The sequence below is a fragment of the Aphelocoma coerulescens genome, chromosome 5 (genome assembly GCF_041296385.1).
Source record: "Aphelocoma coerulescens isolate FSJ_1873_10779 chromosome 5, UR_Acoe_1.0, whole genome shotgun sequence".
In the NCBI taxonomy this organism is placed as follows: Eukaryota; Metazoa; Chordata; class Aves; order Passeriformes; family Corvidae; genus Aphelocoma; species Aphelocoma coerulescens.
This window is the reverse complement of record NC_091019.1, coordinates 52,281,380-52,297,403: the sequence shown is the minus strand read 5'-3', so window position 1 is coordinate 52,297,403 and position 16,024 is coordinate 52,281,380. Positions and strand designations below refer to the sequence as shown.

The following is a 16,024-nucleotide window of genomic DNA, read 5'->3' as shown; positions in this document are numbered from 1 at the left end:
CCCCTCAGCCACGACCCGCCCCGCCCTCCCGGACCACGTGGCTCGCGCGCCGCAGCGCCGCCGCCGCGCAGGCGCCGTGCGCTCTCCGGCTGCCCGGCCGAGCCTGGGGCTCGGGATCAAAATGGCGGCGGCCGGAGCGGGGCCGGGCGGGAGCGGGCGGCGCTGAGCGGGAGGATGGCGGCGGCGAGCGGCAGGATGGCGGCGGCGAGCGGCTGCCGGAGGTGAGGCACCGAGGGGAGCCGGGCTGGGAGGGCGACGGGGGCTTGGTGTCACGGCGGCGGAGGGGAGGGGGCAAGACCGTCGACGCCCCCACGGCGGGGCTCAGTGCGCGCCCCGCCGGGCCGGCTGCGGGCAGCTCATCCCGCCGCGCCGCTCCCAGCTCGCAGCGCTCCGCCGCGGGAAGGAGCCTTGCTCCCCGTGCCGCTCCCCAGCCCGCAGGGTCCGGAGCGCTGGCAGCGGCCTCGGCTGTGCCTGCCCGTGCTGTCGGGTCCTGCCTCGCTGCCCCTTCCCTCTCTCCCTCTCACCCTCCTTCTCTCCCTTCTGCCCCGGCGCAGCTCCTCGCGGAGCCCGGGAGAGGTGCTTGAAGCCGTCTCCCGCAGGAGCCGGTGCGGGGCTCGTGCTCCCGCAGCTGCGGAGCTCCGCCCGTGTGGGGCCGGTGCGAGCGCGGCCGCGCTCGCCCGCCGTGGCTGCGGGGCTGCCGCCAGTGCCGGTCAGCCCGTCCCGTGCCGGTGCCTGTGGCCCGCAGATTGCTGCTGCCCCCGGACAGGTGGGGTTTTGTCCCGCTCCTCTCTGTACAGGTGTTACCGCGGTGTTCCTGGAGAAACTTGGAGAGCTTTGTAGGTGATGTGTTCGCTTGTGCCTCTGGAATATTCCTGCTGCCAGTGGGATAAGTGGTTTTCTGTTGGTTCGTGTTTCTACTTGCTCTCCTCCGCCATCCCATTTGAGGCTGTTGGGTGAAAGATGACACACATGTCGAGTGCTAACATAAAATACGATGGTAGGATAATAAATACGTGTTGATGCAATGATAGTTTGTGTGAGAATTTACCTTAGGCAGTGTAGCATCGCTTGAGGCTTTGCTTCAAACCAATGTAATATAATAACAAATTTAAAGTGTTTGGCAGATATACCATTGCGATGTAATCACCTCAGGTTTTACCACATCTTGTATGCTCTATTTTCATTTAGAAATAGAGAAAATAAAACCTGAAGCTCAAATGAAAAATTTTTAAACCTCATAACTCATGTTGAGGTACTGAAAAGCTTGAGTAGTTAAAGCTTTACTCTCTGAAAGATCTTAGGGAAGAGGATGAGTCTTCTAAACTTCTCCTTTAATGTTTCAAATATTCTAGTTCTGTGTTAGTATCCTTCACACAGGGTGGTGCAGGGGGATAATTCCTTCTTAGATTCTTCTCGACTTGAACCTTTTGCTTAAGAATTCAATGAAAATATTTTTTCCTCCATCCCTTCTTGACTAAGAGTCTGCTACCAATGTAACAAAAATAATTCTGTAGATATTATTTATGAGGAGGTGGAACAGAAGTCTTTCTGTAACGTACAGATTCTGTGGACCGTGATGTTTACAAGGCAAGGTCTGAGTGCTTATTATGTAGAGTATTTGGATGAAGATAATGTATTGAGAAGGTATGGATTGTGATGTTTTCTCCCTTTTTGGAGTAATTTATCAACTAGATAACTAGTCTTAGTTGATTGACCAAGGCATAATTGAGTCATTTAAGAACTTGCTACTTTGCTGTGTCAAATAATGTCCTGTAAACAGTACTATCTGTTTGTGCTTATATGTAAACATGTGATGAATGTCTCTGTAAATCAAGCTTGTGTCTTAAGTTACAACACAAAGCTGCCAATTGCTCACTGGTTTTTATTCAGTGCTGAAGTTAGACTTGCATAGTTGGCCGGCACACAGGTAATCTTGGAAATGGAGTTCAGTGTTTCGTGTCAAATGTACAGCCAGTGTTTGTTTTTGTTCATTGGAGATGAAAACAGCTGTTGAACCCTTTGTATTTCAGCTCAGCTGCACTCAGCATTGTTTTACTTGCTTTCAAACTTTAGCCAATGTATAAATGGGTTTGACATTCTAATCTAGTTTGTATGCTTAAACATACAAGGAGCAGAGTCACAAGTTGTCTTGGTTCATTTACTGTGGCATTGTTGTAATTGTTGCCATTTTAAAAATCCTTACCTCTTACAGTAGTGAATTCTCTTCATATGTCCAGATTCCCTTGCTGAGTCATAGATACAATGGTGGTGTAATGCTTATAGCTGGCGTGGACTGATTTGCAAAGACTCAGACATGAAAGAATAGAATTACTTTTATAAGATCTCCTGGAAGACTTGCATGGATTTGTTGTAGTGATTTAAAAATTTTTTTTCCCCTCTTAGTTTTCAAGCTTGTCTGAGAAGCTCCAAACTTTGTGTTGTGAAGCTATGTTACTCATTGTTAAATTAGAGTAGAATGTGCTGCCTTTGCGGCCAGCTCTTTGAATTTAATTCAGGGGAACTGCCAGAACTTGATGAATGAACAACAAAATATTGAGTCTTCATTTTGAAAGTGGCCTTTCAAAGTTGCTGCGTACACAGTGTCAGGTTTACAGATTAATTGCCACTGATGACAATTAATCTACAGGTTTGTTAGGGATAAATTTTAGGCTTGGACTATGTCTTCCTCTGTCTTATTAGCAAGCTGCATTGGGGATGTGGTGTCTTGGGGTCCTGCACATGCCCATAGGAGGAGGTAATGCTAACCCTGCTTGCTCTTCTTCCACCCTGATGCTCGTTTGGTCTTGATATACCAGACCACATGCAAGGAAAGTGAATTTATTCTGATGTCTTGGGTACACTGTGGTGACCAAGATAGTTGTGGCTGACTGCCTTTCAGAGGCAAACAGTAAGATGAATGAAAACATCCTATGGACATATTGATGGACTGCATGTAGTTCACACTAATCAATAAATAGATCTATAGGGAAACTGTGAGATTGCACTAAGAAAGAAATAACTATGTTCTTAACGAGACTGATGAGAATCTGCTCTTACAGCAAATCTTGTCAGAACTGCATGTTTGAATATTAACTCTAAATTTCTTTTTGTTTGTTTGCTTTTTCTTAACATATTTACATGGTTTTTGAGTTCTGTTACCAGATCAATGGTTTTTCCCGTTTTTTCACACTAGTCTGGAAATCCAATGCACAACTTTATTGTACATGGAGTGGGGACCAGGAATCCTAGTTCAGGTGTATTAGGTGAGCTTCCAGTGGGTCATCTAGCTATTGCTTTGTTTAATTTTCCAGGTTCTTTGAAGGATAAGTCTTGTCAGTGTATCCTTAAATCTTTGGACAGAAGCTGTTGTGGATTTTGAGAATGCTCTTTCCTATGTTGGCTTACCAGTATGCCTGAACTATAAGAAGGGACTGCAGATGCAACATTTGATTCTAGTCTTGCATTTTACACCCATCTAGGCTGTCCTGCATGTCTCCCAAGAAGGATACCATCAGTAATGATGCTTTCTGTGTAATGAATGGATGCTAAGAGATCTGAAATTGTTATTATGATAATTATATTTTGGTTTATTTCAATTATTAAACTGTACTTATCTCAACCCATGAGGTTTACTGCATTGTTTTTTTCTTCACCTTCTGGTTCTGTTCCCTATCCCACTGGCAGGGGAAACCCACAACAATAAGGATGCCTGTGAGGTTCTTGATAGATGCTTAGTGGCAAAATTGGTTTAAATACTTTAGGTCCACAGCTGCTTTTCCTTACTTCCTGCACAGTCCCCTCAGCTGTGTTGGTAGGGCTGTTTACATGACTTCACTCTGAAACATTCAGGAAGTTGATCTGTCTGAAAAATAAACCACTAAAGCACAAAATAACTTTATATCAGATCCTTCATCTGGGTCATCACATTGCTGTGGAAAGTCTGTTTGCTAGCACAGTGTAGAGGCGAGGCCAGGGAGGTTGCCTCATGTGTTGGATTCAAGTACATACCTAACTATATACTTAGTTAAATTTAAATCTGATTTGTTTGCTCCACTGTGTGCAGGTGTTGTGCAAGCTTACATCAAACACTACTGAATGTGTACTTTAACTACTGGTGTCCTTGCAGACAAGTATAGCTTGTTGGGGGTTTTCCATCATCATTGGATTTAAACTGGTTATTTAGATGTTTGAGTGCTAAAACATGCAAGAAAAAATTTAACAGCAGTCAAAACTGATTAAGAAAAAACTTTCAGTAAAGTGTGGAAGTGTAGAGTTTCGGGCAACATCTTCCTAAATCAGTTTGTTTCAGAAGTATCTTCTAGTGATCTTATTTTGTTTTTTATCTTGGCATTCTTGTGTGAGCTGTTACCTGTATAACTGACTGATCATTTTCTACATCCTATTTGATCTTTGTCCTCAAATTTTGTCTGAATTCAGTGGTCATTCATACTGTATATTGTTTGTGGCACTCAAATGTCATTGTCTGTTCAGTTCTTCCTGTATTAGAAAGACTGGATTTTTTGTATTCATCCTTGCTTTTCTTTCATATCATATCCTGTTTCCAACCAACTGTAGTAAATTGTAAAGGGTAGAATTTAATTTTTTTAAATCCCTTTTTTAAGAATATACTTCTAGTGCTGCTACTGTGATTCCCCATATTGTTAAAGAGCCTTTTTATTTCTACTCTGTCCTCTTTCTTACAAGATCATTTCAGTATGGTAACTTGCAGCTTTTAAGATTAATCTCTTTTTTCCTGTCATTCTTCATCACTTCTGATCTTCAGTGTTACCTAGTGGGAAGTGCTTTGGAGAGAGATGAAGCTTGTTAATGATATGCGAGATTACTCTAATTTGGAAACTTTGTCCAAGATCTGTTAAAACCCAGTTTCAGGATAACTATCAGGACACTTTACCATTCTGCTGATGGTAACGATGGCTAAACTCGAAGGAGTTGATGGAAACAGTAATGTAATAAGTGACTGCTGCTTGGTTCTTTAGTTGGTTGTGTTATTTTGTGACCCAGAACTTGCAGAAGCTCTGTGTGATCAGTAGAGCTGCAAAATGTATCTGTGTGTGCTTGCCTGTGTATTTTAAACTGCAGTTTGGGTGAGAGAAGACTGTTCTCATAGTCTGCTGCTGAGATTTTAATCAAGGTTTCATATACAAAGAACAAGAATACCAGTGTCCTGTGAAGGCATCCAACATGAGTCAAATTTTATACCTATTTATATGAAAATTGAAGTATTTTTTGAGTGACCAAGTAGATCACGTTGCATTAGTGAAAAATTGAAGTGCTGCTTTACTTATCATCTGCTACTCCAGATCTCTGTACTGCAATGAAGTCTATAAAACACTTCTGTAAATGGGTAGGTTATTTTAAGTGCTTTAAAAATAATCAGTATGAGTGACAAAAGTTCCTTTTCATACTTTTTTTCTCCTGACCCCAATATTAGAAATGCTGCTTGAGAGCTGATTAAAAGCATTTTAACATAACAAATGCAATCAGAGTGCAACAAGAGAGTAGTTTGTTGACTGATGCTCCCTTATTCTTTGATCTCTTTCGATCTTCTGCTTTAGCTTTTTTCAAATGATGATTCTTGATGTAAAGGTGGGGGGGAAGTAGTTCTTTGACTATTAGAACTGGGTTTGCTGTGGATTTAGTGATTTTTTTTTTTACTTTGTCTAGGAAGATGTCTTATTTAAAGCCTTCCTGCTGCTATGGTAATTACAGTGCTTATCCACTTAAATTCTGCAGTGTGTTAAGATGAGGTTGTGCTGAAGTACTTTTTACATGTGAGGCCATTTAGAGGGTTTTTCTCATGTACCCAGATGTCTGTCTTAAAATACATAAATGGCTAACAACCTCTGAAGCTGCTTGTGATACTTAACTGAATGACCAGAAGATTTCATCATGAAGAAGGAAGGAGTGTGGGCATATACACAGTGCAATTTTGTATTAACCATTTAAGAAAACCCCAGCAAATCCCAGACTAATGAAGCATGTGACTATATTAAAGACTGATGTCTTGTACCTGGGCTCATCCTGTACTGGGCATCTCAATTTCAGACATCTTGAGAGATGAAATGAAATACATATAAAATGTCTAGAATGCAGGTAGAGTAGATAATGTTAATAGGTTCATGGATTTCTTTAAAGTCATTCTAGTAGTGACTGCTACTCTCTGAAATAGATCAAATTGCTTATTACCATCATTTTAAGTTGAAAATACCTTTGCCAGTCTGTAATGAAGTACTTGTAGGAAGTCTTTGAAATTGTTTTTTTACTATACTACAGAGACAAGCAATGTAGAAGAATGCTGAGTTGACAAAATGCGTGCTGGAGACGGGAAGCTTTGTGTTAATCAGCGTAGTGATGGCCTTGGTACTGAACGAGGGATAAGCTAAGCTGTGTCACTCCTGAAAGGCAACAGTTGTTACTGGTGAGCTGGATGCAAGCACCGTAATTTCTAGAGAGGAATGTGTACGACAGCATGAGGTGCTACTCAGTGTCCATGTGAGCCCCTCCACACTTTCAGTGTATCAAGTATCTCCATCTTCTCTGCAGTTTATTTTCATGATTAGCTTATCTAAATTTTGGGTAAGCATGTCTGTTTACTGCTTTAAATTCTCAAATCCCAGCTTGGGTGTTTGTTTTGGTTTTTGGAGGTTTTTTGTATGGCCAAAGATAATATTTAAAAGAATAATTTGATGTATCCTTTTTAAAAAATACATTAAAAGGTACATTATTTGGGTCAAAAAGTACCTCCTGCATGTTATTTGGTCATTAAAATCAGTGTAGGGTTTAGTCTTCCATTAAGCACTTCTGGAAATGTGCAGTTGGACTTGAAATGCCAAAATACCCTTCTAACATAGTAAGGTTAACATACAGTATAAGACCTGTCTGATAGTATTTTGTAGCTCTAGGCACAGATCTGAAGACTGGTAACCTCTGGTAAAGTGACTCTTATATGTATTTCTGCACTGCATTAAAGCTGCTTGTCTTTAACTGCATTTCGCCACAGTCTTTGATGTTGTAACCTGGACAGTTACTACTTGAAGTTGGTTTTAAAGATTAAACTACATGTCTTCTGAAAATGATGTTAGTCAGAAGTACAGTCTTAATACAAACTTTCTAAAATATCTGTTCATACTACTCAGGGCTTTTCCACTGCAAGTAAAACAAAATTCCTCTTGTCTCTTTCTAAGTTTCTCAAGACATTTGAATTTCTCTGCTGAGAATATCTGAAGTGATTTTGTTACTGCATAATTTCTCAGTTAATTATTGGCTCAAAGTTTCCCATTTGGATTAACAGACTTGAAAGAATCAAAGGAGGTTTGGGAAGTAGAGCACAGGCTGGCAAAGTTTCTGAACTTTGCGCTCTCTTTGAATGTGAAGGAATAGTGGTATCAAGGACAGCTGTGGATAAGAAAGATGAACAAAATTTGGTGTAAAATTACGTTAGGAGCAATGGGCTACTTTAATGGAGTTAGTAATTAGTACAATGCAACAGACTTTTGCTTTCCTTCTAAAAGTTTTGTTTGATTTCTTTGAAAAATCTATTAATTTTTTTAATAATCTGGGGCATCTGAAAAGCTTCAATCTTGTGGGGGGAGAAGGAGGAGTTAAGGCATATCAACAGTCTGCTCAAAGGGCAGATCTGCCTTAGTAGATAGTTAAATAAAAAACCACCCCATAAGCTTTTCTAACTCAGCAACCTTCAAAAGTCTGCCTTCATGAGTTATGTGTAGATGTTGCTGAATTAATTAAATTAAATGTGTACGTGATTGGTGCCTCTGTTTTCAGAAACAACATGTTATGTCAACATGTGTGATGCTCTTTTGACTGCTCTGTAAAACTTGCATATTCATGTTACAGGACAAAAAAAATGCTTTGGAAGTTCAGAGAGCTTGTTGCAGGAAATGTGGAAGACATAACTTCCTTTTCTTGCCAAGGGGAAAATGTAAACAAAGCTCCAACTTAATTGTAGGCTAAGTACTAGTCTGGTTTTCTGACTAAGCCTTTCCTTCCTTAATTGATTTCTTTTATCATTGAGAAAGTGTATTTTCTGAAATGAATTCCTGTAGTTTTGGGCAGGACACACCTTAAAGTTTGTGAGCATTTAGTTCTTGCTACACTTTTATGGAATCTGAATGTAGGTATTCATGAAGGTAACTACTGAAACTGAAGTTACTGGTGTAACTTTTGAGGGGAAGTATTGCAATATTGATGTATTTTGCTACTATCTTCAAAATGGCTGAAATCTTTGAAGTATATGGCATAGAAAAATTTCTTGGCGTCAGATGTTATGATATAAATATTAGTTGGTGAAGTCAGTTTGGCTCTTAAAATTTTTACTGAAGTTAATTAATTTAAAATAGGCATGCAGAAGAGTCCAATCAAAGGAGACATATTTCAAATGTGTATGTTTTAATGTAACTGTTAAAATCTTAGTATATACAGGTAATAATTGATTAATATGAACATGTATAAGATCATCATTCCTGGGGGGGGAGGGAGTTGTCTTAAAAGCATCTAAATACAAGAAAAATGTTCTGTGGGTTTGACCAGGAATTTCACCCTTGCTCAGGGAGGCAGCAGTGCATAACCAGTTTTCATGGTCTCAGATAAGTCACTTGTTGTATAAATACCAGGTACAATGAATTTTATAATTTGGTTGTGTATTACTTCTTGCAGCAGTGAACAGAATAGACTTGGGAGTGACTGTGGCTCTTGGGAGGCAAGGGGAAGATGTGAGTGTCAACAAGATATGAGTGTCACTCTGGGCCAGGCCAGAGTGACTTGAAGAGTCACTCAGGGAGAACAGAAGGGATGGCTACAGGGGTATAGTTTTGTGGAGTTGTGAGGCAGTCTAATAGGAATAGTCTTCTCTCTTCATATTGAGAGCTGTGGCATCCTGTTCCAGTTTTAGCTGCCTGTCAGACAAATGTTCTAGAGTTCCCTCTCCCTGTCTGTTACCTGCCTCTCTACAGCAGTGGGGTATGGATCAGCCATTTGAAATTATTTGGTTTGTAATCTCTTGGATCATGTAATCTCTGTATGTAGTGTGAGGGGAAGCAAGAAAACCCCTTGGAATGATGGAGTGTGAGGGGAAAGTACAGTTCCCTGTTAGTTTGACTTCAGTGGTGGTGTCAGATCACGCTGATGTAGCTGTGACGAGCTGACAGGCAGTGAGTCCGGCGTGCAGATAGCTTCTCCCTGTCAGAGGAGGAGTTCACTAGATTGAGGGCAATATATTAAAATTCACATAGGCTTGGCCTTAAATTTTTTCCCTATATGAGTAATACTTAGATGCATATATTCTGGCACTGCAAATTTAAAATTCTCCAAGCATTCAAAAAAGCAAAAATGGACCCCACGGACCTCTTTAGCAGTGATGACAGCTATGTGAAGCGTTGTTAACCGAGGGAGGAACAAACTGCACAAATACAGAGGAACGTAAGTACAGGCCAAAGAAGCAGCAATCAACCAGCTAGATACAGAGAGCACTGTCATCATGAATCCTAGCAGTAGTTTCTGCTGTCTAAATTGCCTTTTTCTGCTAGGACTGCCCTTGCTTTGCAGATGATTTTTCCTACGGTTAATTTTTTAAGAGCTATGGAGAAGAAAAAGCATATTGCAAAAGTGGTTTTGTAGCTGCCCACTTGAAGTAAGATGTTTTCATTGAAAGTGGTAGTTGGCTGAATGAAGATAGAGGCAGTGCTGTACTCAGGCAGCACCAAAGGATCAACTGAAAACAAACACGGTCCTCAGGACTTAGGTGGCTTTCCAAATGTCTTCTGCAATGAAGGGGTACAGCTCTGCTGCAGGAATGGGTGCACGGGGACTGGGAATGTTTATTTTTTGAAGACTGTATCAACTGAGTATTAGTCAAACTGCATGTCGTGTTTGATTGTGGGGAGCAAAGTAACCTTTTCTTGCTGTTCTTCCTTCTCTGTGGCGACCTTTGGGTTCCTTGAGCCATTTGGTAAACTGGTGCAGGGAGCTAACTACACTGGAGAGAAAAAAATCTCACCAAAGAGAATACCTGTGTTTAGTTGCTGACACAATGGAGGAGCTTTGGGAGCATGCTGGTGGTAGCTGTGGCGAGCACTGGAGCTGAGGAAATGTGCATGGGACCACAGTATTGGTGAACCAACTTAGGTTTGTATACACCAAATAATGCATTTTAAATCCAGATTGCAATTGTGTTTTGGTTGGATGCAAGACTTGTGGCTTACTGTCGAAAGTATTCAAACTGTAGCTGTAATGAGTCCATTTTATGACTGTAACTTAATGCTTTCTTCAATGAGGAAAATCAGTGTTTTTTCAATAAAATTCCTGATGTCTCATGAAATGACTGGACTAGATTACCTGTTGAGTTCTTTACCACACCTTTTCATGTTCCACCTTCCAGTTTTTCTATTGTATATAGATGTACCTATTAGTGTTAAATGTGTAAGAAATGATGCTAGCAACCAATACTTCAGACTTGTTATATTGAAGAAGAAAGGCTGAATGGGTGAAATTGCTGTTGTGCGATGACAAAAGGATCCAGGGAGGATGGTGTACAGAAGAAAAGGAATGGTGGTGTATTAAGGCCTGGCGTGTAGAGAAAATTGTTTTGGATATGTGGCAGTATTGGCATTTTTTAGCCACAGGCAGGGGTTTCAGTGGAAAGAGATGAGCTGTGTATTGTTACCAAGCATCTTGGAAGCTTGTGTATAAAGGGAAGAGTATTGTACAGAAACACTGTAGTCATGAAGTGTGATGTTCCAAGCAACAGAAATACCACAGGATGTTGTTGCTGATACAATGACTGGCTGGCAGGGTGAGGAGTTGATTGCAGCCAAATTAAGATAGAAGTAATTTTTCATCTGATCTATTAAAAGAGGCCACCCATATGGGAAGGCCGATCAGTATGTGGGTCCAAAACTTTTTAGTCTGCTTTGATGTTGGAGCTATTGCTATGAAAACCCCAAGCAGTGTCATCACCAGAGATGACTCAGGCTGTGGAAGTTAATATGGGAACTACAGCTGAGTGATCAAAAGGTTGCTTTTTTGAAGATAAGTTGAAAATAGTAAGTCATAAGATAGGATGGATGCTGCTTGCCTACTTATGTAGGTACAGAGCTCAGTGTCTGGGATTGTCCTACCAGAGACTCTAATGCACTCTGAGGAAGCACGTTCAGAGAGGAAGTGTGAATGCAACTGTGCAGTGAATTTACAAGCACTGTTGTGTCCAGGAAGCTCCGACGTCCTCATTCAGAGTAAATGGCTTTCTGTGAAATCATTGGGCCTGGAAAAAAGGGAAAATATCTCCAGTAAAAGGAAACTGTAGGGTATATGGATCTTCCATATGACTGGGGTTTGAGCCAAGATTTTCCTGTCGTAGTAGATTTGTTAATTGAAAACAGGATTTTGTGTTGTGGTTGGGTCGCAGCTTGAGCAAGAGGAAGAATTCCCTTTCCTAATGAGACAGGGATCTTTGGGGGACGCTCTCAGACTAAATGGAATACAATTCCATGGGGAGGGAAGACTGCAGAGTTGAAAGACTGCTTGCCCTGTTCCAGAAGAAGCAGCAATCCTGTTGACAGATAAAGGGTACTGGGATATGAAGCCCATGAAATAAGCTGTAAAAAGGTGGTAGAGCTTCATGTGGAAGGTTATTACTTCTGCTCCACTTTAGCCTTTTCCAGAGGGGAAAAAGGAACAGGTGACTAAGGATATTGCTGCAATCATGGGTAGTCAGTACCTGGAGGCATCCCGATGAGGGCAGTGGTCACTAGACTGGTGTTTGACCTCAGTATCCAAAACTGAATGTAGCTGAAATCTCCATGAGTTAGGTCACTGCCTGACAAGACAATTAAGTGTAGGTCTGAACTTCGATGGGAAAAAAAAAAGCAGACTACTTAAAAAAAAAAAAAAAAAAAAGGTCTGATCCTTTTTCTGAGGTACTTTTCATGTTATTTGGAAGTTCCTTTTTCTGTGTTAACCAACTGATGTGTTCATATATCTAAACCAAAGAATATTTGCTGTTCTTAAGAAACAAAAGCATGTGGGTGATTTTTGCTCAGAAGAGGCCTTTTGAAACACATTTAGATTCCTCAAAAATTATCACAGTATGTCAAACTATGTTGCAATTACTCTAGATTGGCTAAAATTAATTATCCTCATTCTCCTGTAAATGGATATATTCATACCTAATTACTCTGTTCAGTGATATTGATAAAGATTTGGTGGATAGGATTTCTCTGATTTTCTTACAAAGTAGATTTAATGATGTTTTGCATGTAAATCAGATAATGTTCCTTTCAAGTGAACTTGTGAAAAAATGGAAAGTCATTGAAGAATACATGCTGTCATTTCACTTCAAGAGAGTCCTAGAGGGCAATAAATGAGTTCTTGCTCATTTGGCTGAAAGAAGTGTTTTGAATTCATCTTCAGGAACATTAGTTAAGTCTTTCATGTGAATGTTATCAATCAGAAGAGACTTTTGGTAAATTAGTGTGTTTTTGCAACCAGCTGGAAGGATCACTGACGTAGAGAGATGAAAATTTGTTCGCCAGTGTATGAAGACATTTAAGTTGCTTGGGAGGAACAGCCTATTCCGTGCAGGATTGTGCTGCTGTAATTCAGTTAGTCTCTGTGTGCTTTGTGTGTCTGAATTTTTTAGCTGCTGGAATTTTTTATATTTAGAGGAATATAAATATGTTGATGTCCCCTGCCTCCACACTGCTGATAGTGATTTGATCTGTCACTCCCTGTTAATGACATTTAATTACTTCTAGGATGTGACATGTTCACATCGTACTTGGAATTGCTTTGCTGATCATGAGAAATCCTACTATGAGCACTATTTGCAAAGACAGCATTGAAAAGAGTTTATATTCCTGTGAGTTCTGTGGGGTTTTTTTAACTGTTAAAATGCTGCTCAGTGTTTTTAGTTTCTGGAGTGTGCATATCTTCAAGATCACACACCTTTGTGCTCTATTTGAGCATAGTTCTTTTAACTTTAACTCTGATTCCTCGGAGAAAAGGTTGAAAATCAGTACAGGTTGTTTCTTGGTGGGTTTTCCCCACTAAAACTCAGTCCTATGATTATCAACAAATCTAGAAATAAAAAGCTAGGACTGTTGTGGTGTTTTTATCACCTCCATTTTGAAAGAACTTCTTCATGGAGAAGCATACTACTTCATGGAAGAGAAAATGCTGTACATTTCATGCTTAACTATAAGAAAGGGTTCTTTGTGATGGCTGGAACACAGGATTCTCAGCAAAGCACTGAGTAATGCAGTCACTTTCGTAATCTAGTTATAGCTGCTTTTCCTTGCCCTCTTGAGCTGGTAACTGCTGATGTGGCTTAAGTTCTGGTGTTTTGCTTATTGGGTTTTTCTTTCGTTCCAATGCATTAAATAATGAAATAACACAGATTTATTATCCCATGTCATAAAGAGCATTATCCATTCCTTATTTTTGTATGAAACTAATCCAAACCACAACCTTTCAGCTGTTTCAGTTGCATCTTAGTATTTTATCATCCAGTTAATTTTGAATAATGGTAAAGGTTGATTGCTTGACTGGATTATAAAAAGGAGTCAAAATAGGCTTTGCATGGATTTGCATGTGTGTCAGGCTGCATAAGCAGCTGAGCCTTCAAATTTCAGTTGTTTCCTTTGACCAGAAAATTACTTGCCAGTTACACAATTTCTTTCAGATACTCTGTCCCATGTGCGTTCAGTCCTTTAGCATGTACGCTTCCAAGACTGGAGACTCTACCTCCACAAAATCTGAGACTGTGCTAGTGCCTCTGAGTCTTATTCATGGAAAAAGAGGAAGGTCAGGGCAGGTAGTATTCAGTTCCCATCAGCTCCTCTTACTTGGAGAGCCACCTTCCAGTAGCGTAGTAAGAAAAATGAGGTAGATACTAAATGCACATCTGAACGAGCAGTTGAAACTCCAGCTACAGGCAACTTTGTCTTCATTTATAAGAGCTTGTGGCTTTGATGTTGCTGACTTGTAATTCGAGCAGTATACTGTGTAACAAGCAACATGGCCAGGGCCGGCTCTGGAAACTTCTCAGTGGATGGGAACTTTCTTCTGTCCTGAGCATGGGATTGCTCCTGAATCACTTTGTGATGGCTCAGGACTCTGTATTAGTCACCAGACCACTGTTCTGCTGGAGGCAGGTTCAAGATGTTAAGGCAAGTGGGTGGGATGTATTTTGGGGATGATAGCAATGGTCCATTCTCACAAGTTCTATCTCTTTTAGTTATTGATCTACCTAACTTCTATGGAAATAAGTTTGTCCTTGCTGAAATTTAGTTGATGTGTTTCCTTACTGGGGTTGGGGCTTTTTATTGCTGGATCTTGTCATCTCATCTTGCAGTACAGTTCTGCTTGTTACTTGAAATGAGCTGTTGGGGCAAAATAACATAGTAGTTTTTGTCTGGATAAAAATCTAAGCAAACATGAGTAAGTTATTCTTGTGGTGCTTGTGTTGTCATTTACTAATAGTAAATTAAAAACATGTTAGGTAAAATGAAAACCTGAAATACCATGTTGGTACAGGTATGTGCATGTACTTGATATAATTTCCTACTTTGGTTTTAGTATTATACTATTGCATAATCCTATGGCAGCAACTCCAAAAGAAATACAAAGTTCTTAATATTTTACAGGGGAAAAGTCAAATGCTTTTGGTCATAAAACATGTTGTAGCACTCCCTGCCTTGCCCTTTATATTAATTGGATCACAGTGAACTACAGGAAATTTTATGAAATGTTTGCATTGAGTGATGATATAAACAAAGTGTCACTGTTACCCAAAGTCCATTCTATACAGAGACTTTTTGTTAAATCAGAATTCCCAGTTCAGGAATACTGGCTGTCAGCCCAGATACCTCAGATGCATGTCGCCTTAGGTTCTTAGGATTTTAGGTGCAGTGTGACAAGAACTGAGAAGACTGAGAAATTTGTTTCAGGTACTGAAACCTTTAACCAGGTTTGTGCTTATTTTAAATTCTTTTCTGAGTAGTATAATATGAAAGTCACTTCTGTGCTGTTTTGTAGGATTTGGAGGTTTTAATTTTAGTTTCTATAGCTTCATTTCGCATAACACACTCCATATACTCCTTCTGCAGTATAGGCTTTTCAAAACAAGCTTTGACATAGTTTAACTCTTTTCCTGTGTACGTTCAAAATGCATCTGTGCATGCGTCACCGCTCTCAACAACTGTTTCAGTTGGTCAGCAGATGTTGAATTCAGTTTCATTATGGTAATGCTTACGTGGATGCATGCAGGCTTTTAATAAAAAGGAAAGAAAAAGTTCACCTGATGGTAGTTTTTAAAACAAACAAAATTCTGTGGCTGTATTCTGAGGCTAAAATAAAAAATGCTTCAGATAAGCTGAAATAGGGAAGCTTTTGGTATGCAGGATGACTGTTGCAAGAAGAGATGAAATCTGACTTTCCTTTTGCAGCTAAAGATTTAATTGATTGTGGTTTGGAGTTTTTTCTTCATTTTTATATTCCTCTCCTGTTACAAGTGCCTTTCACTGTGGAGAAGGAGCATTCCTGACTTGGCATTTTTGTAGTAGCTGAGATGTATTGGCTAGACTCAGCTAGTTATATGCTAAACTAACTGGTGTTCAGGTAGGCTAGGTTTAGCACAGAGGCTGAAGTGGATACTAGCATAACAAACCAAACAAAAAATAAAGCATCCAAATCCATGAGTGGTTCAAGTACACTTTGCTGTCAAAAGATGCAGTCCTACTCTGTTGCTTGTTTTCAGGTTCTTTCTTTTTCCACCTGTACTAGTGCAAGTATTCATGTAATGTCTTAACAAACAAATTGAGTGACTGATGCTGTTTCAACTTTTTGTTTAGGTTAGCTCTAATTTGGGTCAGTTTATCTGATTCACAAAATACTTGGGACAGAACAAACAAGGTAGGAAAAGTTATGAGCATGAAGAGAAGAAGGCAGGGCTTCCTCCAGGACAGAGTTCATCACTGGTGCTAGCTTAATT

The 16,024-nt window shown here is 40.1% G+C and overlaps 1 protein-coding gene across 3 annotated transcripts in view; it reads left to right on the top strand.

The window, feature by feature from the left end:
• Positions 1–176: 176 nt before the first annotated feature.
• The window catches only part of BTBD7 (BTB domain containing 7), a 56,192-nt gene continuing 40,344 nt past the window's right edge, over positions 177–16,024 (top strand). For all 3 annotated transcript variants that reach the window (XM_069018136.1, XM_069018137.1, XM_069018135.1), the window contains exon 1: positions 177–221. The gene's annotated coding sequence lies outside the window, so the exon portion shown is untranslated. The remainder of the gene's footprint in view (positions 222–16,024) is intronic.